Here is a 25,384-nt window from a genome sequence, read left to right on the forward strand (position 1 = left end):
AATAAACTTCATATATTGAAAAAAAATAAAATTCGTGCATGTGCAAAAAAACAATAATAAATTAAAAATTAAAAATTAAAAAAAAAGGGGGGCACCTGGGTGGCTCAGTCGGTTGAGCATCCGACTTTGGCTCAGGTCATCATCTCACAGTTCATGAGTTTGAGCCCCGCGTCGGGCTCTGTGTTGGCAACTCAGAGCCTGGAGCCTGTTTCAGATTCTGTGTCTCCCTCTCTCTCTGCCCCTTTCCTGCTCATGCTCTGTCTCCCGCTGTCTCTCAAAAATGAATAAACATTAAAAAAATTTTTTTTAATTCATGCATGCGTAGACATCCAATATGCACTGTCATCTTTGGTGCTGTGCTTTCCCACAGTGTACTTATCACCTGCTATACTATGTAAACTGTCTGTTTATTTTGCTTATGATCTGTCTCCTTCGAGAATGTAGGCATCATGAGGGCAGGAATTTTGGTATACTTTGTTCCCTGGTGTGGTCTTAGTACATAGAACAATCCTCAATAAATACTTCCTGACCGAATTAAGCAACCAACAGTCAAGCTGAGAGGACAAGAACAGAGGTATTATGGTACAGTGGGACGGGAAGGGACGATTGTGGCTTCCGGTGGCAGGTCACTCCAACTCTCCTGCCCATTGTCCTTGCTCTGGAGGACAGAGCTCTAAATGCCCTTGCTCTAAAATGCCCATATAGCTCCCTCAGCAATCCATACTGTCTCCACCTGGCCCCCGTCCGCCTCTCTTTGCTAGACTCCTCCCAGCTTCCTCTACCTGCCTTTCCACCCACCTGACTCGCATCACAGGTTGCCACCCGTGGGGAGGAGGACGGGGGCTGTGCAACTGGCCGTGAGCTCCTCCAGGATGGGGCAGGGCCTCACGCTTCTCTGGAACCCTGAGCAGGTGCTCGCTTCCCAGCAGGCCAGTTTTTATGTGAGAGGTGCATTCAGGACTAATTTTCCTACAGAAATAGACATAAAGTAGGATCTGCATTATTTCAAATTTTGGACAAACAAGACTTCGTTCACATTGTTTGTATTACCCAGTTGCTTGAAAATGCAGCCGTGCTGTGTAGCTGTGGCAAATGTTGAGTCAAGAGGGGGCAAGTTCCCTCCCGTCCTTTCTGGAGCTGCTGTCTCTTCTCTCTGCTAAGGGATCTCCTTCTACTGTTGGTGCAGTCAAGAATGTATGTCTTCTGGGGCCCCCCGGGTGGCTCAGTTGGTTAATCGTCCAACTCTTGGTTTTGGCCCAGGTCATGACCTCGAGGTTCGAGGGTTTGAGCCCCACATCAGGTTCTGCGCTGACAGTGCAGACTGCTTGGGAATCTCCCTCTCTCCCTCTCTCTCTACCCTTCCCCTGTTCATGCTCTCTCTCTTTCTCTCTCTCTCTTTCAAAATAAATAAACTAAAAAAAAAAAAAGTGATATTCTTAAAAAAAAAAAAAAGTGCACGGTTTCCTCCCTATGGTTCCCTTCTCCTCCTTTAAGACCCAAAAAGTCAGCCTCCTCCTTGAAGCCCTCAGGCACGGTAGGTCCCTCCTTCCTCTGTGCTCAAAGAATTTTGCTTGTACTTTTGTCACATTAGCAGTTGAATTGCTAATGAGTTGCTAGTGGGTCTACCTTCCTTACTAGATCTTGAGTCCTTAAAGGTGGACTCTGTGTCTAACTCATCTCTTTATTTTTTATTTTTATTTTTTTAGGGGCGCCTGGGTGGCGCAGTCGGTTAAGCGTCCGACTTCAGCTCAGGTCACGATCTCGCGGTCCGTGAGTTCAAGCCCCGCGTCGGGCTCTGGGCTGATGGCTCGGAGCCTGGAGCCTGTTTCTGATTCTGTGTCTCCCTCTCTCTCTGCCCCTCCCCCGTTCATGCTCTGTCTCTCTCTGTCCCCCCCCCCAAAAAAAAGTTGAAAAAAATTTATTTTTATTTTTTTAATGTTTATTTTGAGAGGGAGAGAGAGTGGGGGAGGGGCAGAGAGAGAGGGAGCCATAGAATCTGAAGCAGGGTCCAGGCTCTGAGCTGCCAGCACAGAGCCTGACATGGGGCTCAAACTCACGAGCCATGAGATCGTGACCTGAGCTGAAGTCAGAGGCTTAACCGACTAACCACCCAGGAAACCCAAACTCCTCTCTTTAATCCTAGCACCTTGAATATGAATGAATGAATGAATGAATGAGTGCCCAGGAAACTCCCACAGGTATCTCCCAAAGCTGGTGTAAACTTTTAAAAAAATTCTTTTTTAATGTTTATTTATTTTTAAGAGAGAGACACAGAGCATGAGCAAGGGAGAGGCAGAGAGGGAGACACAGAATCGGAAGCAGGCTCCAGGCTCTGAGCTGTCGGCACAGAGCCTGACACGGGGCTCAAACTTGTGAACCATGAGATCATGACCTGAGCCAAAGTTGTAGGCTTAACCAACTGAGCCACCCGGGCACCCCAAAGCTGGTGCAAACTTTTAAGCTGCTTTCATCAAAATCACTTTTGGAACTTGAACAACAAAACTACCCAGATTCCAGAACCCCACCCCCAACCTTGCTTAGAAAGCCCCTTTGGGATTCTATAGTGGAGCTGGTAGGACCCACCCCTCTAACCTGAGTCTTCATTAGACTCACCCAGGGCACAAAGGCACATTAGGGATCATTCTGTTCCAGGGTTTCCAATCTTTGCCACCACTGACATTTTGGATCAGATCATTCTCTATCGTAGGGACTGTCCTGTGTATGATATGTTCAGCATCATCCTGGCCCACTGGGCCAGCCTCTCCCTCCTCCAGTTGTGACAACAAAAATGTCTCCAGATATTGCCATGTGTTCCCAGGGGGAAGAAATCGCCCCTGGTTAGAAATGATTCTGACCCTGCCTGGGGCTCAGAGAGGCTAAATTCTTTGCCCAAGGGAAGTTACACAGCTAAGATTTCAGGAAATAATTGTAGAGCAAGCAACTTTAACCTTTATTTTGGGTTCTTTTCCACTGGCCCCGAGAATTAAGTTGACATAAGACAGGTCAACAGGAGAAAAGCATACAATTATTTAATGCACATGTTACGTGACATGGGAGCCCCTATCAGGAGTGAAAGCCCAAAGAAATGTCGAAACTTACTTGCTTTATATGAGGTCACAACTATGTGGGCAGGCTAAAGAAAGTGGAGTTATTTTAACAAGGTCTGTTTGGATAGAATTCTCCGGGTCTCAATTTCTTGTCCTTGATGATAAGAATGTTACTTTTCTACTGGTATTGGAAAGACATCTTTCCTATGGGAATTCATCTCCTGCTTTTAAGAAAAAGAGGGAAAGTCAGAATGTGTTTCTTACATTTGCTGTTTTTCAAGTGCCTTTAACTCAAAATAGTCGATATGCCAGAGTGGTATATTTTGGAGTGATATGTTCTGAACTCCTTCATAATCAAAAGTCAAGATGACTATTGTATACAACTGAGACGCATCACAATATTGTTTATAATAGCAAAAAACTGGAAGCAACCAAAGTGAATAAAAACACAAGAATGATTTTTCAAAACTTACTGCACTTTGTATGGTGGAATATTAGGTACCCAGGAAAATAGTGATATTGAAAATTAACTAACGACATAAAAAAATCATTCCAGGTTTAATGAGAAAAATCAGTTTCCATATCAGGCTCCAAGCTCTGAGCTGTCAGCGCAGAGCCTGATGCGGGGCATGAACCCATGAACCATGAGATCGTGACCTGAAGTTGGACGTTCAACTGACTGAGCCACCCAGGCGCCCTTCTCAGTACTATTTTAAGAGTGAATACAGACACAACTTTTTACTATTTTCCAGTGGAAACATATTTAATTGTTTTTCCTGAAAAATATAATTGTAGTATAAAGTTAAAACAATACAGACTGAAGCATCTGACTGGCTCAGTCAGTAGAGCATGTGACTTGATCTCAGGGTCGTGAGTTCGAGTCCCATACTGGGTACAGAGTTTAATTAAAAAAAAAAAAAAACAATGAAAGTGAAAGTTTCCCCTATACATTCTTCTCTCCGATCATAAGGCCACACAAATATGTAAGGGTTCCCCAGGCAGAGAAAGAATTAACACGGGTTATGCTGACAATCTTTAAGTACACATTTAACCCTGATTTAGTGCAAGCAGAGAGCAGCTGGTACTTACTACTGAACAAAATTATACACCTCTATTCTGAAATAAGTCATTTACTGAAAAGGAGAAAGATTCTTTGTTTTCAGCTGCAAAAGATTTGAAACATACGGAAAACTGTAGAAAACAATATAAACAAATTCTTTTTTTTTTTAACATTTATTTTTGAGACAGAGAGAGAGCATGAACAGAGGAGGGTCAGAGAAAGAGGGAGACACAGAATCTGAAACAGGCTCCAGGCTCTGAGCTGTCAGCACAGAGCCCAACGCGGGGCTTGAACCCATGGACCGCGAGATCATGACCTGAGCCGAACTCAGCTGCTCAACCGATTGAGCCACCCAGGCACCTCGAATTCTTATGTACCTTAGCTCATTTGCTTTAGAACTTTGAGTTTTTAAGAAATGTTATAACGTTATATAGTCTAAGCCTCACTCTCTCATCTTTTTCTCTCTTACTTGTACTCAGAGGAATCTTTACCTTGAAAGTGATGTAAATCATCCCTGTGCATTTTTTTTAAAGTAGGCTCCACACCCAACATGGGGCTCGAACTCACAACCCCAAGATCAAGAGTCACGTGCTCCACTGACTGAGCCAGTCAGATGCCCCCCCATGCATATTTTTTAATACATGTAAATTTTAATACATTAAAATAAATTTATATGGCATTATATCACTGGACAGTTCATCCATTCTCTTGCTGAAAAACAGGTTCTTTCCAGTTTTCCCACTATTTCAAGCAATGCCATGTGAACTTCCTTATATACTTTTCCTTGTAAGAGTGATTTCTAAAGCAGCACCTCTCAACTTTTTTATCTCAGAACTCCTTTACAGTCTTAAAAACTATGGAGGACCTCAAAGAGCTTTCATTTCAGGGAATTATATCTATCAGTAGGGTGTCATAGTTAACATTTTATAGATTAAAATGAATTTTAAAAATAATTATTTATTAACTGATTTAAAATAATTACAAACCCATTATATCAATATAAATACCATATTTTTATAGAAAATAAGTGCAGTAAGATAAATATAGTAAGATGAATGACGTTCTTCATTTTTATAAATCTACAAAAACTATATTGTTTGTGTTGAAATTTTTGAGGATAACTTGGCCTCATATAAATACATAATTGGAAAAGGGGATGGTAACGTTCAGACAATTGTGGATATTCCCTGATAATGAACCAAAACTCAACAAGTGACTATTTCTTAAAGATCAGCTGCAATGTGAAATCCGAAACCATCTCAGTGAACTTTTTGTACCCGTACATTAAGATGCATTGATCTTGGGGTGCCTGGGTGGCTCAGGCGGTTAAGCATCTGACTCTTGGTTTTGGCTCAGGTCATGATCTCACGGTTCATGGGATGGAGCCCTGAGCTGAGCTCTGTGCTGACAGCATGGAGCCTGCTTGGGATTCTCTCTCTCCCTCTGCCTCTGCCCCTCCCCTGCTCTCTCTCTCTCTCTCTCTCTCTCTCTCAAAATAAATAAACTTAAAAAAAAAAAAGATGCATCTCTCTATCTTGTACTTTGCATACATCTTTAACTCGTGATTTTTGTAACACCATACACTAGTCATTTGGAAAATATTGGTTCACCGAGCCCTGTAGATCTTCCAGATGTTAGCACACTTCATTAGACAATCTCAGAATTTTTCACTTGTTAATATCACCTCTGATCTTCAAAAGCCTGAGTATTAGGAAGCTGTCATGCTCACAGTGGCAGACCTAAGGGTCCTAAAATTGGAAAGTTCAGATGTCATTATTGGCAACAAATATTATCAGTTGTTTCTCCTTGACGTGACAGGCTCACTTCAGTTTTGAGAAGATATCTGCCAAATATCCAAAAACCCAAATAACCACAGTTTGTTGGCAGTTCTTTCAAGGAATAACAGTGCTCCGTGGAACAAATGGCCAGTTCATCCTTGAGCTCAGTCACATACGTGCTTTCCCTGGGGACCGCTGTGCTTGAGGATTCAGCAGAAGGGCTTTATGTGCAATTTCCATTTCATCACGGGGTGTATTATAAAGACAGGGACTCTGGGTCAAGACTTTTAAAAATTAAAAATTTTACTGCTCCATCAAGAATGCTCCTCAGTAAAACGGTTTTCCTCCCTACAAAGTGCATGGCAGCACAGAGTACAAGCAGGGCTGGTATGGTTTAGGGACACCGCCTTGATTTGCACCAGCGGTTTTAGCCACCATTGCTTTTACACCACCAATGCAAATGTGAACACAGCAGAAAAGACAAGTGACTTCTCTTTTAAAAAAATTTTTTTTAATGTTTATTTATTTTTGAGAGAGAGAGAGAGCATGAACAGGAGAGGGGCAGAGAGAGACGGAGGGATCCACAGAATCGGAAGCAGGATCCAGGCTCCGAGCTGTCAGCACAGAGCCCGACACAGGGCTCGAAGCCACGAACGTGAGATCATGATCTGAGCCGAAGTCGGACGCTTATCCAACTGAGCCACCCAAGCGCCCCGACGAATGACTTCCTAGTATTATTCTGAAGACATTTTTGACCTCGCAGGTCCCCTGAAGCACCTCAAAGATCCCCAGGAGTCTGGGATTACACTTGGGGCACCGCTGCTCTGGGGTGTCTACCCACAAGACAAACTGCTGGGTGGCCGGGCAGGCACGTTTTACCGTTACTGGTCACTCCCGAATCGCTCTTCTGGGTGTTTATTAACTTTAATCCCGCCAGCAACGTATAAGCATTCTCAAGTCCCCATATCCTGGTCATCATTTATAATCCAACTTGTATTTTGCCAACCCAATGGGTATGAAATAGTGCCTCGTCACTGTATTCATCAGGGCATAGAGTTTCAAACATGTTTGCAATGGTCTTTCAAATCCGTTCTCTAATCACTCATAGTGAGATGGTGTTTATTACTCTCACTAATAATTGAGGTAATTTACAGAGATACAGATATAAAAGACAGTCTCTTTCAACATAGGTTTAAGAGGGCTTTTTTTTTCCTCTAGCTTTCATGTTGGCAAAACATTTTCCACTTCTCTTCAATTTCCTTTTGCAATTTTCCAAATGAGAGAGCTTCTGGGGAATGCTCTTCTAGGGTTTTTAATCATTTATTCCCTGTAAACACTGCCAGCCCATATGTGATTTGGTTTCAGAATTGCAGCTGATTACGCTGCAGATCTGAGCCTTCTGGTCTTGGGCTGGTGAAAACTGCCTAGTGCAGTTCCATGCACCTCGGTGTGTACATTGTTGAAATGCTCCACGCAGATTTGTAGATGCTGGTAACACTGTCTGTGCAGGCCTTTGTGAGCAAGAGTTGATCAGTCTCCAACATGGCAACTTCCAGGAGACTTTCCAGGGTGAGTTGGGCTGTGTGTGATTTTCTCTTTACAAGCTGACTTCACAAGCTGTCCCGTCCCCCATGTAAGAAGTCACGCTGTTCTAAGTAGTCGCATGTGGGAACTGGGATTAATAGGCATTAGTTCCTCTTCCTATTGGTTTGGATCCTCAGCATCTGTTCATCTAGACTGGGGGTTTGCCAACTTTTTTGGTAATAATCCAGATAGTAAATATTTTAGACTTTGTGGGCTGCATAATCGGTCATAACTACTCTACTCTGGAATAGGGCAAAAGTGGCCATAGATAATAGGTAGCCTGACAAGTGTGGCTGTGTTGCAATAAAACTTTATTGACAAAAACAGGAGTAGTTTGTAGTTTGCTGACCTCTGGTTTAGATTGCTTCTTCTTTTGGTTCTCTGGAGGAAGACTGCTAATCCTTCAATGTCTATTCTTGTAGTATGATAGTCTATAGTTTACATTTCATATCACTGTGTGTGTGTGTGTGTGTGTGTGTGTGTGTGTTTGAATCTTTAATGAAAAAAAGTACATATGAGAAGTCAGAAATGACAATAATTCGGTTAATAAATAAGATTATTATTATTATTACTACATATTATTAAAACATAAATACCCTGAGAGAGCTTAATAAAACACATGCCATCTGGACCACGGTGACAATGACATATACATGGCAGTTGTTCCTTTGAGGCCCTCCACTGCTCTCCAGATAAGTGAACTCTAATTGGGCCTGGAAGGCTCCTTGGTGAAAAATCTGATTCCAGCTCTAGAACAAGGAAAGGACAAGAGGAGCCCAAAACACCTCATTGTGCCAGACAATAATGTGTGCCAAAGAATAATGGAGACACAGAAACCATATCGAAGGGATGGCAAAATCTGGGACAATTTGATCATCAAAATTAATAGCAATTAATTGTAGCTCAATAAATAAAATAAGAACCCCCCCAATCCATATTGATTTAAATTGATAAACAAGTAAATGAGAAAGAAGGGATAATTTTTCCTTAGAGTAGAATGCCAAGTAATAAACACAGAAGGGATGATGGACTTAGAAAATCATCACTAAATGCTAGAACGATAGTGAAATGATGGTGAAACAATGGTGAAAGTCTGAGGAGGAGCAGGATATTTTCATAACCTTGAAGTATCTTCCCATAAATGACTTCTTCATTCCAGAGGGAACTTTGGTGCCTTTACAATAGAGAAACCTAGTGGACATCTTCTTACCTAATGATCAAAGTTGATACCACTAATATTGGGGCAAATCAACATCATGTGCCTCCTGATATGATGCACTGAAAAGAACACAACATTGTTTCTCTGAAATTCCTGTCCAAATGCATCCATTCCATCTAATCATGAAAAAAAAAAAAACCACATCAGACCAACCCAGAATGAAGGACTACAAAATAACTGGTCTGCTCTCTTAAAAAATAATGTCAAGATCAAGAAATGCAAGGAAAGGCTAAAGAAATATTACAGATCAAAGGAGATGGAAAGAAACATGACAGTTGGATGCACTCTGTAATCCTGTAGTCCTGAGTCCTGGACAGAGGAGGAAAGACAGCTAGAAAGGATATTAAAGGGACCATTGATGTAATGTGAACATCAACTGTGAATTCAAGGATGGTGTTGTATCAATGTTAAATGATTTGATAATTATGATGTTATACGATTTTAATAATTATGCTAAGGTTATGTGAGAGAATGTCTTTGTTCTTAGGGAAAAAACACGACAGTATTTAGGATGAAAGAAAAAAACTGCTTCTGGTAAGATGAGGAAATACCTCATGAACCAAAGTTGGGCTTTAAAATCAAACACTTCATAAGGCTGATCTAAGGTGATGGTACCTGGGAGTGTGGCGGTGGTTTCTGGCTAATATCATGCCTTGGATTACTAGACCCTACAGATATTATAGACCATTTACTATAATTACTATGTATTTTATAATCAGGAAAAAAGTAATTTTTTTTAAAGCTTGGGAGGGTATTCCAGGTAGAAGGAAAGAAACTGAGCAAATTTATAGTGGTGAGATAGGCAAGTGGTTTGAGGTTCAAAATATGTCAAGGCTGTAGCAGATACGTAGTGGAAAAATAAGACTACAAAGTCTTATAAAAATAAGACTGAAAAGTTACAGTCAGATTACAAGGGATCTTAAATGTCATAGTAAGGAATGTTAATTTTCTTCAAGGGCAAAGGGAAGCCATTGAGATCTATCAAACAGAAAACTGACACAGAGCTGAACTTTGGGACAATGACTCTGGTTGCATGTTCAGGTGGGATTAGAAGGTGTAGAACCTGGATTTGGAGAGATTTTTGCAAAAGGTGGGTGACAATACACTTATTTAGTCAATCTGGGAGCAGGGAAACAGGAGGAGAAGGGCATAGAGTCATCTGCCTTGAGTTGCTCTTTGAGGCTAGCAGAGCAATGGACTTATCCAATGGACTGAATGTTTGTATTCCCAGCCAAACTTGCATGTTGAAGTCCCAATCCCCAAAGCAATGGTATGTGCAAGTGGAACCTCGGGAAGGCAATTAGGGTCAGATAAGGTCATGAGAGAACAGCCCTCAGGATGGGATTAATGTCCTTATAAGAAGAGGAAAATCCCCCTCTCTCTGCTCATGGGAGGACACAGCAAGAAGACAGCCATCTACAAACCAGGAAGAGAACCCTCACCAGATGCCGAATCTGCCGTCAACTTGATCCTGGACTTCCAGCCTCCAGAACTGTAAGAAATAAATGTTGCTTGTTAAGCCCCAAGTCTACGTTCTTTGTTACAGCAGCCCCAGCAGACGGAGACAACTCGTCAGGGGGAAGAAGTGGACATGGCAGGACACAAAGAACTTCAGGAGGTACCTGACTCTAGGGGGCGGGAGGGGAAAGAAGAGCCAGCGAAGGAGATGTGAGTGATTAGGGATGAAGGAGGAGAGCCAGGAGGGGGCAAGGTCATAGACCTATGGGGAGAAGTGTCACAAAGGATGAGCAAGAGGTGGCCAGCAGGTGTGAGTGCTGCTGGGCAGCTGGGGGTGGTGGTTGTGTTGTTGCTGACGCTGTAGCATCCCGTTCAGCGGAGCAGGAGAGGAGAAGCCAGACTGGAAGGAGGAAATCGAGATGCCGGGTGAAGGCTACTGAAGAAGTTTGAAAAAGTTTGGTGGCGTTATGAAAGAGGAAGGTGAGAAGGTAAAACTTGAGGAAAACGGGGTTGAGGGATGTTTTGATTCCCTCTTGGGGCTGGAGCAGACCCCCCTCCCTGCGGCTCTGTAAGACTCTCAGAGGGCAGGCACACCTCCTTGGGTCAGGGAGACCCCTGGGTGGGCACAGCCACCTCATTCTGCCTGAGGGAATGACGGAGTGGCGTCACGGGCATAGCCAATGTCCCCTTGTACTTGGTTACCAATATGGATATTCTAAATCACCAGAGGTCTCAATTATGGACAAAGACAGGATACCTCTACAAGAAGACATTAACGAAGAAGAAAATAACAGGTGTAACAAGCAGAAAAACAGTGACAAATGCACATCATACATAGGCAGTGACAAGAAACAAATTCAGTGTTCCCATCTCCTCACACAGGAGTCTATTGGTCAAGGATGTCTTTTCATTGTCTACAATTCTATGTTCCTTTAAAAATTTCACTACCTAATTGTGATAATAATGGTAATGGTAGGGGCACCTGGGTGGCTTAGTTGGTTAAGCGTCCAACTTCGGCTCAGGTCATGATCTCATGGTTTGTGGGTTTGAGCCCCACATCCGGCTCTGTGCTGACAGCTCGGAGCCTGGAGCCTGCTTCGGATTCTGTGTCTCCCTCTCTCTCTCTGCCCTTCCTTCACTCACGCTGTCTCTCTCTCTCTCTCTCTCTCTCTCTCTCAAAAATAAACATTTAATTTGTTTTAATGAAAACAGAAAGAATCCTAACACATGGAGGGAGTGGGGGGCTCCTGTCTTTCCCCAGTGCCCTAGGGTTTCCCTGAGCTGACCTGGGAAGACTGCCTCCTTGAAGAGACCTGGCCACACTCCAGCCCAATGAATCCATCGAAGGTCCTGTTTGCAGAAAGAGAGAAAGAGAGAGAGAGAGAGGACAAGGCCTCACCATCCCTCCCAGCTCCTAGCATTCCTGCCTCTGCTCTGGCTGTGTGCCAGCCAGGGTCCTCCTCCCCTGGGGGTGGGTGGTACAGCTCTAGACAGTTGACAGGCGGCATGGCCCTGAGCTCACTGAAGGTCCTTGGTGTCCCTCTGATCCCCTTCCCAGGTCAGGGCCACAGGGGCGACACCTCCCAGGTACCTGCAGGTGCCCGATGGTCCCGGCGTCTCTAATCGGGGTCTCTGGCTGTCGAGTCTGTTGCTAACGCGGTGACTCTAACTGCCGTGTACTACAAATTAATTCATTCCTTTAGGCCTTGCTGTTCAGTAACTGGCTGTCACAGCGATCGCCCCAGGAGCTAATTGAGAGTTGCGATCCGTGGCAGTATTTCCATTAGCAGCATAATGACAGCAGCCACCGCGCACACGCAAATACACATGGAAGCAAAAACACATAGGTACATGTACACACACACACACACACACACACACACACGCTAAACATATACACACATACAGGTGCCAGGCACACTAACACATATTCATCTGATTAGCCCCAGTGTGTTAGCACAGAAACAACTGGAAGGTCATGCTGCCAGGGCTGCCCGTAGTTTGGGAGCCCCTGTAAGAGGATGTGAACATGACACCCTGGGGGTGGGCCTGCGGACCACTGCCAAGAGCGCAGCAGCTCACGCTGCTGAGCCTGCTGCCCAGGTGCTGGGGACTTGGCTTCCTCAGTTGACCTCCTTTGATCAGGGGGAGGAACCGGGTGGTGACCACGCAGAGACCCCGAGTGTGTGTGCATAGGCACAGAGGCTGGGGCGGATAAGGAACAGGATCAACGGTTCTCATTCCAACCAAAGTTCACTGGGCCATCTCCTCGTGCTGCAGATGCAGGAGTTGGTGACCCTCAAAAGTCATTTGGCTCTAGGTCAGGCACCGTTATGGGCACCCAGCTGCCCTAGGCTGGATCCCCCCCAGGGAGAGGCAGAGATGGGACGAGAGTGTGCTGGTTGGCTGGGATATGACCAGCAGCCCCAGGACAGGAGAGGGCTATTGGAAGTGGGGAGGGAGGTGAGGCAATGCGTGTGTGTGTGTGTGTGTGTGTGTGTGTGTGTGTGTGTGTGTACATGTACCTATGGGGGAGTGTGTGAGCCAGCGGTTATTAAGGAGGGTCAAGGGTTGCTCCCAGGGGAGTCAGCTCCCTGGTGCTTCCAGCCTAATGCTGTATAGACCTAAACATGCTTCCTCAGCCAACAGGTACTCAGCGAGTACCTGCAGGGTGAGTGCACAGAGGGTGCGGAGAGGAGGGGTGAGCGCACAGAGGGTAGGCCACACCAGCAGCCTTTTCCTCAGTGGCGCACAAGACAGACCCAGTCTCTTTCTCTAAGAAGCTTATTTCAGATGAACCAGACCAGGGCATCAAGTTCAGGAGTCAAGTTCAGGAGTCAGGACAGCAGTGGTTCAGAGCCAAGCCCTGGCATCCAGTGAAGCAGGGTAGAGGATGGCTTTGGCCATGAACCCCTCCACCTACTGGTGCTCCACCAGGCCCCGACCCAAGGCCTCCGTGTCTCGTTCTATACCATCTCTAGCCACTCCCCTGCACCTCCAGCTTCAGCGGCATCTGTAGACAAGAGACCCCCACTCAGGTAACTCTAGTCCAGCCTCCCCTCCAAGCCCTAGTTTGTGTGTCCGACTCCCTATCTGACACCCCCACTTGGAAGTTGTGAAGGCATAAGACACTAACATGGTCAAAACCAAACTCACCGGTCCCCTCCTCCCAGACACCTGGTCCTCTGTAATGTGTCCCATCTCAGGACGTGGCAGCCATTCCATTCTCAAGCTGGAAGCCTAGGACCCAGCCAGGACACCTCCTTTCCCATGTCACTGATGGCCCATCTCTACCAGGTTTTGTTGATTTTACCTCCCTCTTGTATCTCCACTGCCGCCAGTCTAATCTAAGCCCCTTCCCAGGCAAATACAAGACAGGCACTCAAAAAATATCTGATGAGGCGCCTGGGTGGCTCAGTCGATTAAGCATCAGGCTCTTGATTTTGGCTCAGGTCATGATCTCACAGTTTGTGAGTTCAAGCCCCAAATAGGGCTCTGTGCTGAAGTGTGGAGCCTGCTGGGGATTCTCCTCTCTCTTTCTCTGCCCCTCCTCTCTCTTTCTCTGCCCCTCCTCTCTCTCTCCAAATAAATAAATAAACTTAAAAAATATATATCTGATGAAGGCTCTACTCTACTCTACCAGGGGCCTGCAATGACACTCCACAGGGGCATGCCATCCACTTCTTAATCTGGGTTGTTCCATAGATAAACAAAAAGAAGCATTCCAACCAAACAAATTATAAAGCCCAGTCTGGTGGATCCATTCTAAGTCAATTATAATTAATAAACTTTCTGTACTAGTGACAGAAAATATGACTCAAACTCATGGCTCAAGCAAAGTAAGGAAGAGAGGTGGTGGTAATTTAATGACTCAGATAACTAAAAAGACCAATAGTAGAGCTTCAGGCAAGGCTTGATCTAGGGGCTACTGAGAACATCAAACCCCAATTTCTCTCTGTTGATCTTTTGATTCCACTTTTTCTATGTGAGGTCCATTCTCTGGGAAGTTCTGACCTCACAATGGCAAAGTGGCTGCTAGAGGTCCAAACTGCAGGGTTGCAGGTTCAAAACTAGAAGAAAGAATTCTCCTTTTCTGTACAAGTTCAGGGAATCACTGTGATTGCATTAATTTGAAGCATGTGCCCATCCACCTTTGTGACCAGGGGGATTGAATATGTTTATTGACCAGGCTCGGAAGCCTCGGATGGGGCCCTATGTAGACTAAGAGTAAGGAGGACACATCTCCAAAAGGGGATCCAAGAGCTATGTACTCAAAGAAGGGAACTGGAAGCCCAGGGCAGAGACCACAGACAACAAATACTCACTATTAATACATACTGCAAACAAGAGGATGCTTTGCCCGGGACCAGCAGGACCCTTGGATGGAAGGCCACGGGAGCTGGTTAGTGCAAGCCATTAACTGTGCAGCAGTCATCTGAAAAGAACTCTGGGCATGAATCACCTGCTCCAAAGTCCACTACACAGGTGCAAGGCCACACCCTGCATGCATGTGATGCAAGGATGGGGGTGGGGGAAGGGCCTGGGGTCATTCTGCTTTCCCCAGGATTCCACTTACGGATCACAGTGCCTCTCATTTCGTGAACTGGGCTGAATAGCGTGCCTCCCAAAAGTGCATGTCCGCCTGGAACCTCAGAATATGAACTTATTTGGAAATCGGGTCTTTCCAGATGTAATTAGTCAAAATAAAGTCATACTGGATTGGGGGTACCCTAGATCCTATGCAACTGATGTCCCTGTAAGAAGAGGAGAGGATCCACAGGGACACAGACATGCAGAGAAGAAAGCCATGTGGCGACAGAAACAGATCAGAGTCAGCCAAGGAGTGCCAAGGGTTGCCAGCAGCCACCAGAAATGAAGAGCTGGGAGGGAAAGATTCTTCCCTAGAGCCTTCAGAAAGAGCATGGCTCTGCTGACACCTTGACTAGGGACTCCTGTCCTCCACAGCTGTGAGAGAATAAATTTCTGTTGTTTAAGCCCCCTCATTTGTAGCAGCCTCAGGAATCGAACACTCTCGGGCTGGCCTTGCTGTCCAGCTCCATTTCCTAAATAGCCACCCTCTCAACCACTGCAGGCACAGGCAGTCATTTTGGTGCATAGCAAACATTTTTGGAAGTTTGGAGGAGTTTTATTTGGTCACATCAGCAACCCGATGTGACCCTCATGACACTCTGGTGCCCTTTTCTCCCATCTGCCTTTCCTCTCAAGTTCCCTCAGAAACTCAACTCCCTCAATTTATTGTGCAGGATGATCTAGGCCCCTGGTTGTCCTTGCTCTGGGCTCACCTGACCCTCTGAAGCCCTCTGCTGGGCTCTGCAAAGACCAGTTAGTTACTACAGGCCTCACTGCTCAGCCACAGAAAACACGGCAGGTGTTTGGACCTTTCTGTCTTTCTCCTCTTCCTCTCACAGGTCTTAGCTAGAGGAAGAAAGGAATAGAGAGCTTTATTTCCTTACTCATTTGAATGATTCTTTCCTCCCTAGAAAGCAGAAACAGTTATACTCTGTTTGGTTTTAAGTAGCTTTTTTTAAGAAAAAAACAAAAACAAAAAACCCCACCAAGCCTAGGAAGGCCATGTCTTCTGCCATGGGGTGCAGGGCCACGACTGATCTTTAATTAGCTTTGGCGACCCTTTATCCACGTGGATCCACCTTGGCTCCAAATCGTGCCCCATTCCCAACTGCCACAGAGAGATAGGCCATCTTCCCAGATCCTGCTGGAGGACCTCGCTCCCCGATCTGTGGTCGTTTTGATGGTCAGAGCAGACGGACATCTGCTCTGGGATCTCAGAGTCCATCGAGTGAGGAAACGGAGGCTCAAGAGGAGAGGGACTTGCCTGGGGCCGCCCAGCAGGTGGCGAGGCAGCTGAGACCAGAACAGGGTCTCTTGTCCCTTTCAGCCTAGTCTGCTGCAGACAACGTGCTGTCCAGCTGTTTTAAAGCACTCTCCTTGCCTGTTTGCTAAGGTTTTCTCAAATTTCCCCATTTAAACTTGATCTCAGATTGTCTCCATAGGGCTTTGGTTAATGTGTTAAATTCTGGGACGCCTGGGTGGCTCAGTAGGTTAAGTGTCTGACTTCAGCCCAGGTCATGATCTTGCAGTTGGTGAGTTCGTGCCCCGCATTGGGCTCTGTGCCAACAGCTCAGAGCCTGGAGCCCGCTTTGGATTCTGTGTCTCCCACTCTCTCTGCCCCTTCCCCACTCAGGCCCCATTTTAAAAAAATGTTCACGCACTGCCTCAAAGGTAGCATATTGTCAGCATTTGGCACTATAGTAATAGTAATTCATTACAAGGATGATAGCTCACACATTTAGCCTTACAGAGTGCTTTTCCATATAACTCAACCAGCAACTATTTTGTCCCCCAGAGGATATCTGGCAATGCCTAAAACCAGTTTTGATTGTCACAACTGGGAGTTGCTACTGGCATCTAGTGGGTAGAAACCAGAGACACCGTGAAACATTCTACCAAGTACAGAACAATACCCACGACAAAGAGTTATCTAGCTTAAAACATTAGTGGTGTGGTTGTTAAGAAACACTGCCATAGATCATGTCATTTAGTCCTCCTACAGCCTTCCAAAGTGGAACTTTCCAACCTGGGTGCCAGGGGCGCCAATGGGTTACATACACACAGTGAAACCTCCCCTTCACCCTTGAGGCAGACAGGTAGGGCCCAGGAGCACCCCAGGCCCACTTGCATCTGGCTATTTACAGACTCCTGCTCTTGCAAAAGTGGCCAGAGCTGAGGAGGAAAGTGCTTAGCAAGTGTTCTCCAGTCTCTCGCTTGGAGTGAAATCCCTATTCCAAAGGGAAGTCAACTGAGACCCAGGAGGCCTGCCAGTTACAAAGTCACACAATTAAGTGCTGGTTCCAGGATTAGGGAAAAACCAAAGCAGAATTTTTTGATGCTCACCATGTAATATAAAGAATGAATGACAATTGCTATTTTATGAATAAAGAAATTATTGCTGAGATTAATTTAACCAGGGTCATATAGGACATAAGTAGAGGAAATGGATTCAAACTCAACACCTGTCCTATTCCAAAGCTTGTGCCTCTCTCCCAACATATAACAGGTGTTGGGTCTTACTCCCCTCGTGGCTGAGCTCAGCATAACACGCGGTACACAAAAGGCGCTCGATAAATACTTGTAAAGTGAACAGAGCCATCGCTCTTTCCATCCTTGGCTTAGGTATCCAGATTGAGGACTACTGGATACCTCTGAGTGAACTGGCATTTCCCACAGCAACTCCTGCTAGAACTCTGTCTCCACCAACCTTGCCCCTCCTTTCCAAGGTAGTAGGTAGGATGGAAAGAAGATGAGGCTACATGCCAGGAGGCCTCATTGGACTTCTGTCTCTTTTTCTAGAATGTTAAGAAAGTTGAAAAGATCATAAGACCCCTTCTGAGGTTGGCCGAATAATGGTACCCAAAGACGTCCTGTTGTAATCTCCAAGGGATGACTAATTTCTCTAACGGCTACCTATTGGACACCTACCAAAGCTGGCACTGATATAGACACAAGAGGAGCAGTGGTGAGCAAAGTAAGATAAGCCCCTGCGCTCGGGGAACTTGTCCCCCAGCGTGGAGGGGCCACTGGGGCTGCTGACAACAATCCAAATATGTGCACAAGGCTTTATGGTCTTTGGCATTCCTCAGTAGCCACATGTATGCTGAGGTCCAGGCAGCGAAGCCACCAATTCCCTCACTGGAACCTGTGAGTCAGGTCCCCCTCTGGAGGATGGGGATCCAATTGCTCGATCCAATTGATAGAGGATTTCCACACATAAAATGTCACTAAAGATAAGCTCACAATCCAAAATTATAAAACTCACAAGGAAATAGTACACTATGAGAGAATGATGGCAGATATAAGAGATGATAAGTTCAGATCCCCAAGAAATTCAGGTAAAGAGACTATAGGCACAACCCCGTGAATATCCTAAAATCTACTCAATTGTACTCTTTAAAAAGGTGAATTTCATGGCATGTGAATTATATCTCAATAAAGCTGTTACTCAAGAAAAAGGCCACAGTGTGGAGACTATCATATACATAGGTTTAAAATGACTAAAATCACATTATCTTCCTGTGGGGATTATTTAAGAATTAGAGAAAATGTATAATTGGCACAAAATAAGCACCCAGTAAGTAGTATCAGTTATGATTATTCAGTGCTTATGAATTTATCCTCATTTTCACATTTCCTAAGCTCCTTATCATCTATCAAAATGTACCTGTGCAGTGTCCCCATTCTTTTAGAGCCTTAGCACCACATTCTCTCAATTCTAAGACACCAACAATTATAACACATGCCATCAATTCCATAAAAGTTTTCTTAACTAAAGCAATATATCAAATGTACTTATCTCTTCTAAGTTGCATTCTAATTCTGGAAATATTAAGATGAGAAAAACACATTTAAATTTATAGTACTTGATTAAGTTATTTGTGGTAATGTGATAATGGATGCCACTGAGCAGCTGACATAATGTTTTTTGGCTCTAAATCCTACATCATCGAAAGGCTGGCAGCCAGAGGCTGGCAATGTTAGAGGCTGGAGCATGACATGAGTGTCACGGCCGTGATGTTTGTCCCCAAGGCAGTGGAGCCCACGGGCCTGAAGCAGAAAGGGAGACAACTCAACAAGGGAAATTGTTTTTGTAGCACATAGGCTGCATTGGCTCAGTCTTCATCTTCCTATCAAGGACGTGATACTTACTCAGTGTTTGGTGTCATCGCCTACATGGGGCCTCTCCTGCCTCCTGGGTCTCAGTTTCCCAAGCTATACGACTCTATTAAGGAACAGGACTCTATTTTCCAATGGACCACAACAAGTAGAGGCTTATTCGGCTCAAAGCTCAGCAGGATTGAGTTCTCTTTCTTCCTCACCCCTCTTTGTTCTTCCCTGTGAGAGGGGATAAAGTCTTCAACAGAGAGTATTGTGGCCAAGGACAGTGCCCAATCTGAAGGTTTCAAGGATCCACTACTGGCCAGGACCACAAAGCTGGGACCTGTAAGGAGGGAAGAAGGGAAAAGAAGTAAAGGGGCAGGGAGACAAGGAAAGAAAGGATTTGCAGGTGCCCATACATGGCTGATTTTGACCACCCCGAAAGATCATATAATGGTGGTGATTTAACAATGGGATTTAATGATGCATAAAATGCTATCACAGAAGTAAATGTGAAATTCAACCTCCCTTCACCCACGATGATGGAGCAAGAAAGCTTGGGTCATCAAGACAAAGGGTCTCATATATATGCCAATGTCTCTTAAACTCTGGCATATATGTGAATCACCTGAGGAGCTTGTCAAAAGGCAGATTCCGATTGAGGAGGTCTGGGGTGGCACCTGAGATTCTGCATTCCTAACAAGTGCCCAGGTGATGCCAATGCTACTGGTCTCTGAACCATACTTTAGTTGGCCAATATTCTACCATATTGGACCGGACCAATATTCATTCATTCAGTCAGTTATTCAACAAATACTTGTTGAGCACCTACTACAGGCCACACAATGAATATTCCAAGTGCTGGAGATACCAAATAGGAAAGACCAAACAGAACATAGAGCTTACATTCTAAATGACAATATGGGATGAATTAATGATGGAAGCTTGTGTGTGGTGCAATGTAGAAATGAAGATGTAACAAAACCACATTTCTCATGTGACAATTTATCTTGCCAACCCAAACTCTAATCTTTGTTCATTGAAGGAGAGGGCAGGAAGCGGTGGGAGGAGAGAGGGGATCCTGGCCACTCAGGAGTGTTTCTTAAACTCTCTGGTCTTCAGGTTCTTTTAAAGAGGAGCTTACGCTAACTTTACACTATCATCGTGAGGCACTTGATATATGGCGACTGCGATCATTTTATTATTACCGGCCAAAGTGTGAAAATGCAGCTGCTGGAGTCTGTGTCTCCCCTGCACCCCCACCTGGAGTCCTCCATCCTCCCCCACCACCCTTGCCTCCTGGAGCCACAAGGCTACCCTGATGAGCTGTGCAGCTTACTGTGAAATGCGTTGCATTTTCTCCCCAGCTGCCTCCTGATTGCAGTATTTACTTTTAATCTCCTGTGCCTCAATGCCCGATAAAAACTTTGTCACATTAGATGGTGACAGATGGGGGAAAGAAGGGGGGTAGCCCTGCGAGGGAGCATCGGGGGCTGCGCAACAATCCTTCACCACGCCAATTACGTCCTTCGGTGCTCCCCGGCATGGGCACCCATGTCAACGCAGAGGGAAATGGAAAAGCATAAATAAAGACAAAACCAGGCTCGGCGAGGCTTTAATCTGCAGAATAACATTTCTCATTTGTGTGAAATATCACTGGATCCTCTCCCTATGCTCGGGGAGGCACACATGATTGCACACGCACACACCCTGAGGGAGACAGGGGTTCCCAGCCCCCTGTGGGGAGTGTTAACTATGTGCCACAAGGCTTGGAGCTGGGTTAACCCATCCCATGTTCCCAACTGGGCTGTCAGGAATGCTTGCTCCTTCCAGTAGGCATTCGAGGGGAAGAAGGGAGACAGAAACTGGCAGAGAGGGGAATGTAAATGGTTAAGAAATTATCAGGCTGGTGATCAGAATCGGTTCTGCTTTCACAATAGTGGGATGATTCTTTCATAATAATACCTGTGATGGTGCTTAACACTTTCCAAACCTCTTCTTTCACAGGTAAACTTCTTGATCCTCGACAATGCTGTGAAGCAATTAAAAACACACCCTCCTAAGTTTTCAAAACATGTCTGTTTTCTCTCTCTCTCTCTCTGTGTGGAGGTGTGGACTAACTTCCTGGTTGCCCTAGGGCTGGGGGTGAGAAACGGAGGGTTCCTCCTGGGCCCCTCTTTGTTCTCCATAACCTGGTGTGTGCGTGAGAAGGGAGAGACAGAGACAGAGACAGAGACAGAGACGACAGCCCGGCTGACTATTTAGCTAGAAGACAAGGCCTCAAGTAAATTGGGGTGACTCCATAATATTATTCTTAATGAACTACATATTTCTATGTTTAACAAAACTACCCACAGTTTCCTCTCATGTAGGCTCAAGTTTTCTCAGATAATCCTTTTCTTGCCTTCATAAGATCCTGAGTTCAAAGGCCCCTCCAGGATTGGGACTTGAGTCCACATGTATGGGGTCCACATGGAGATTCCAGATAAACAACACCCATGCGGTGTTTCTCAAAGTGTGACTGGGAGACGTGCAACACAAGAAGCTGGGGTACTTGCTCAAAATTCAGGTTCCTGCGGCTTCTGTGAGAAGCGTTCCTCTTTCTCAATGGTGGTCTTCCCACCAAAGTCCAAGAACTGGGTCCCACTGGTTCCAGTTTTTCTGGCTTGAGTCCTGTGCTGCCCAGAACCAGCCGTATGGCCGGAGGTGGGGGCAGGGCTGGAACCCTCTGTCAGGCGAGACCACTGGACAAGGGTGTTTTCCAAGAGAAACTGACAGCCGTGAGAGACAGATTTTGAGTCCACAAAGGAAGCTTTTTCCAAAACGACAGCTGACCAGTATCTGATAAGCTCTGTGCTAAGGAGTGAGCTCCTGGTTCCTGGGAGTCCTCGAGCAGACACCGGCTGACCAGGAATCAGGTTTGCTGCAGGGAGCTAAGGAGCTGGAATAAATGAGGGCCCTGCACTAGTCCTGTATGGCTGCTGTAACCAGTGACCACAAGCTTTGTGGCATCGAACAACACAGACATATTATTTTACAGTTCCGTAGTTTAGAGATCTAACGTGAGATGCACTAGCCTAAAATCCAGGTGTCAGAAGACTGTGGTCCTTTCTGGGGGCTCCGGGGAGGATCTGCTGCCTCGCTTTCCCCCTTATTGAGGCCACTTGCATCCCTTGACCTGTGGTCCCCTCCCTCCATCTTCAAAGACGGCATGGCCAGCTGAGTCCATTCCCCGTCACCTCTCTCTGACCTTCTCTTCTGCCTCCGGCTTCCACGTGGAAGGATCCTTGTGATCATATTGGGCCATTCTGGATAATCCAGGACAATCTTCCTATTTTAAGGTCAGCGACCTTCATTTCATCTACAGCTTTAGTTCTGTTTTGCACAGAGTCCCAAGTTCAGGGGATGAGGATGGGGACACCTTTGAGGGGCGTTATTGTGCTTACCCTCGGACCTCCACTCCCTTCCTGGCCAGGGATTCAGTGGTCCTATAACTGATTGGATCACTGGGTCTTTTCGAGCAGGGCAGAGCCTGCGACCCAACCGGGTACAACAGTAACACCCTTCAGATGTGCCCCCCGGCCCCCCTAGAGCACAGCACATGTGATTGTTTGCTTTGAAACCAGAAGGCAGGTTACACAGTAATTACCTCTTTGTCTATTAGCAGCAATTACACTCAAGTCAGTAGGAGGTCCAGAATGACTGTGGACGTGAGCTCTTTCTCAGGAAATGCTATTAAGGGTAACTAAAAAGTTGTTATATAGCACTTGAAATTATAGTGTCCCCTGCCTTAAAAGATCCCTGCCATCTCCCAGAGAGGGGAGAGAGAGTGAGGCAGCAGGTGGGTCGTGGGGAAGAGCCTTCTCCCCCTGAATCCTCATGATCCCTTGAAAGTTGGAATGATCTGGGCCTTGGTAGTGCCCAAAGGTAGCGATCTGTAAGAATAGCTATTCGTTGCTCCTTCCTGGGTGACAGGCATAGAGCTGGGGCTTTATGCACCCCAGAGCCAAGTTCCTGAGTGACGCTCACTCCTCAGGGCCTTCCAAGGCTGAGAGGAACACCGAATCCGTGTTTCAAGGATGGAGGTGCTGAGGCCTCCAGGGATGGGGCTAAGCGGTCCAAGTGGGAGCTGGGAAAGGTGTTCTGGCCTCAGCCTGCCAGAACCATCCCACGCCAGCCTCATGTCCTTGGCAAATGCACGGAGTGAGAAACAGCACTGAGCAGGGGAACTGCCAGAGAGAAGCTTGTTTCTAAAGCATGCAGTTTGGAGAAGAGGGAGGCTGGCTGGTGGCCGCAGCCAGGGTGTGGAGGGGCTTCGCCTCTTATGTTTAAGAGTTTACTCTGTCGTCATCGGGAACCAGTGAAGGGATGGGTAGGGACATGGTTTTACTCTTTAGACAGATCTTTCTGTTGGCTGTATAGATAAGGGGCCAGCAAACTTTTCTGGGAAAGGACTAGATAGTAAATATTTTAGGCTTTGCCGGCCATCTGCTCTCTGTCACAATCACGGAACTCTACTGTTGTGTAAAAACAGCCAAGACCCGATGTAACTGAAGGAGCATGGCTCCGTTCTGATAAAACTTTATTTACAAAAGCAGGCTGTGGGCCAGATTTTCCCCACAGGCCATGGTTTGTCAACCCCTGGTCTAGATGATGGATTTGAAGAGCATGTGTATTCTATGTTCCTGTAACTCATGTGGATTCCCATCCGTTGCTCTTTTATTCATTGGCGTATTTAAATGGATCATTGGACTGGTGCAAATGACAATTAACAGTGATAGCAATTTATCATATTAATATAAGTTTTATAGTTTGCAGAGTTCTTTCATATAAGCTATTTCACATGATCTGTCCATAATGTGGGCACATAAAGACTCAGAGATGTTAAGTGACTTGCTCAGAGTTGCACAGCTCATAAGCAGTTTGTTTCTGTTTAAGAGCAGTTTTGCCAAGGGTAGCATATCCCAGCTCCATGTTTTCCTTTCATTAGTAAGAAAATGTGACACTTGATTGAACAGTTCATTCTTTGGAGATGTCGTAGGATGGCAGGAAGTCCTACCCAGTTTCTAAATTCCAGAAAGCAGACTAGAGAGCAAGGGTGGGTCTCAGGCATGGGGCTGGGCTACACAGTGGGGAAGGTCTTCGGGATTGTGGCTAGGCCTCCTCTCTCTCTCTCTCTCTCTCTCTCTGCACCAAGCCAAGAGGATGATTGCTCTCAGGAGGATGACAGCTGTATCCAGAAATTCAGCTCCTGGAACGTGGCTTCAGAAAGATGATGTTGATTGACATGGGCCAGGCTAAAGGAATATGGAGTCGAATAAACATACAGAGGAGGGAGTTGCAAACCATTTCCTGGAGTGGCAGGAAGCCTGGCATTTCAGGCCCAAATTCAAGACAATTAATATTAAATGAATCCCCTTTCTCCTGCCCCTCCGCATGTTAGGAACCCAGTTCATGATAATGGCTCTTTGTGTATGAGGGGTAAGTGTTGGTTATTCCAGTGACCGGGTTTCCACATTGGCATTTAGTGGGTGTGTCCAGGGAGACTGGCGTCCAAAAACACAAAGGTAACCCTGCACAACAAAGACTGTCTCCTGTCCCATGTGAATTTTGGACATTCCACTGGATATCCATGTACGTGAAAAACCTGATTTGAGTGATCTGAGTCTGGACCTAACGGTGTCTTACATGTAACACATAAAGCAATTTTTTGCAAAGTTTTCATATCACCAAATTTTCCGGCAGTTCATTTCTTGTGTATCAAGGTGAAACTAGACTTTGTTTTGTTCAGGACCTTGCCAAGAATTGCTCACCATTTCAGAAAATGAAATCACAAAATGGGGACACCACTCACAGCATTTTGCTTGTCTGGAAGGATGTATCTGTCTGTATTTGAAGCTGTCAAATTCACAGTGAATCTACAAATAGGTGCAAGCATCCAACTTCTTTTTAAAACTTTTAGCTCATATTTTGAAATACGTATGGACTCTAAATAAGCTGCAAAAATAGTACAGAGAAGTGTCATATACCCATCACCCAGCCTCCCCCAATGGAAACATCTTACCTAACTATATAGTTCGTTATCAAAATCAGAAAACTGATTGGCACAATATGATTAGACTGTAGACCTGACTCAGATATCTCCAACTGACTCTTCCTTTATGTTGGCTTATGCCACTGATTAGGTTAAAATATATATGGTTTTGTTATAAATTATTTGGATTTTATTTTTCTTTATATTACACCTAACGTCACTTTATTTTTTACATAAGTCACATATTTTTTTACATAAATGACTTTTATTTCTTCCTTACATTACACTTGGACTCATGATGTTATAGTTTAATTATGCATTTAAGTAGGTTATATTATTTATGGATTTCCTGTTAGAGTGGTAAAGGAAGCAGTAAAATATTTGGTAGAAGACAGGGGTAGGGGGTGAAGAACTGATCGGGTCAATGTCAAAACTGGCACCCTAACCATCCCCGTGCTCTTGCCTTACGCTGCTGGGTCCCTGCTTGGGTGGTAGGCATCTTTGTCCAAAAGT

At 45.4% G+C, this 25,384-nt stretch overlaps 1 long non-coding RNA gene across 2 annotated transcripts in view; it reads right to left on the minus strand.

Annotated features, from left to right (window-relative positions):
• Positions 1-247: 247 nt before the first annotated feature.
• The window catches only part of LOC106974379 (uncharacterized), a 153,706-nt gene continuing 128,569 nt past the window's right edge, over positions 248-25,384 (minus strand). Inside the window, exons 5-7 of one of the 2 annotated variants that reach the window (XR_008299545.1) lie at positions 18,889-19,180; positions 3,100-3,271; positions 248-969 (exon numbers count right to left, since the gene is read on the minus strand). This is a non-coding gene — a long non-coding RNA (uncharacterized LOC106974379). Of the gene's footprint in view, positions 970-3,099; positions 3,272-13,699; positions 18,787-18,888; positions 19,181-25,384 lie in introns of those variants that run through there. The other variant, XR_008299546.1, reaches the window with a different exon arrangement.

This window comes from Acinonyx jubatus, chromosome B3 (genome assembly GCF_027475565.1).
Source record: "Acinonyx jubatus isolate Ajub_Pintada_27869175 chromosome B3, VMU_Ajub_asm_v1.0, whole genome shotgun sequence".
NCBI lineage: Eukaryota > Metazoa > Chordata > Mammalia > Carnivora > Felidae > Acinonyx > Acinonyx jubatus.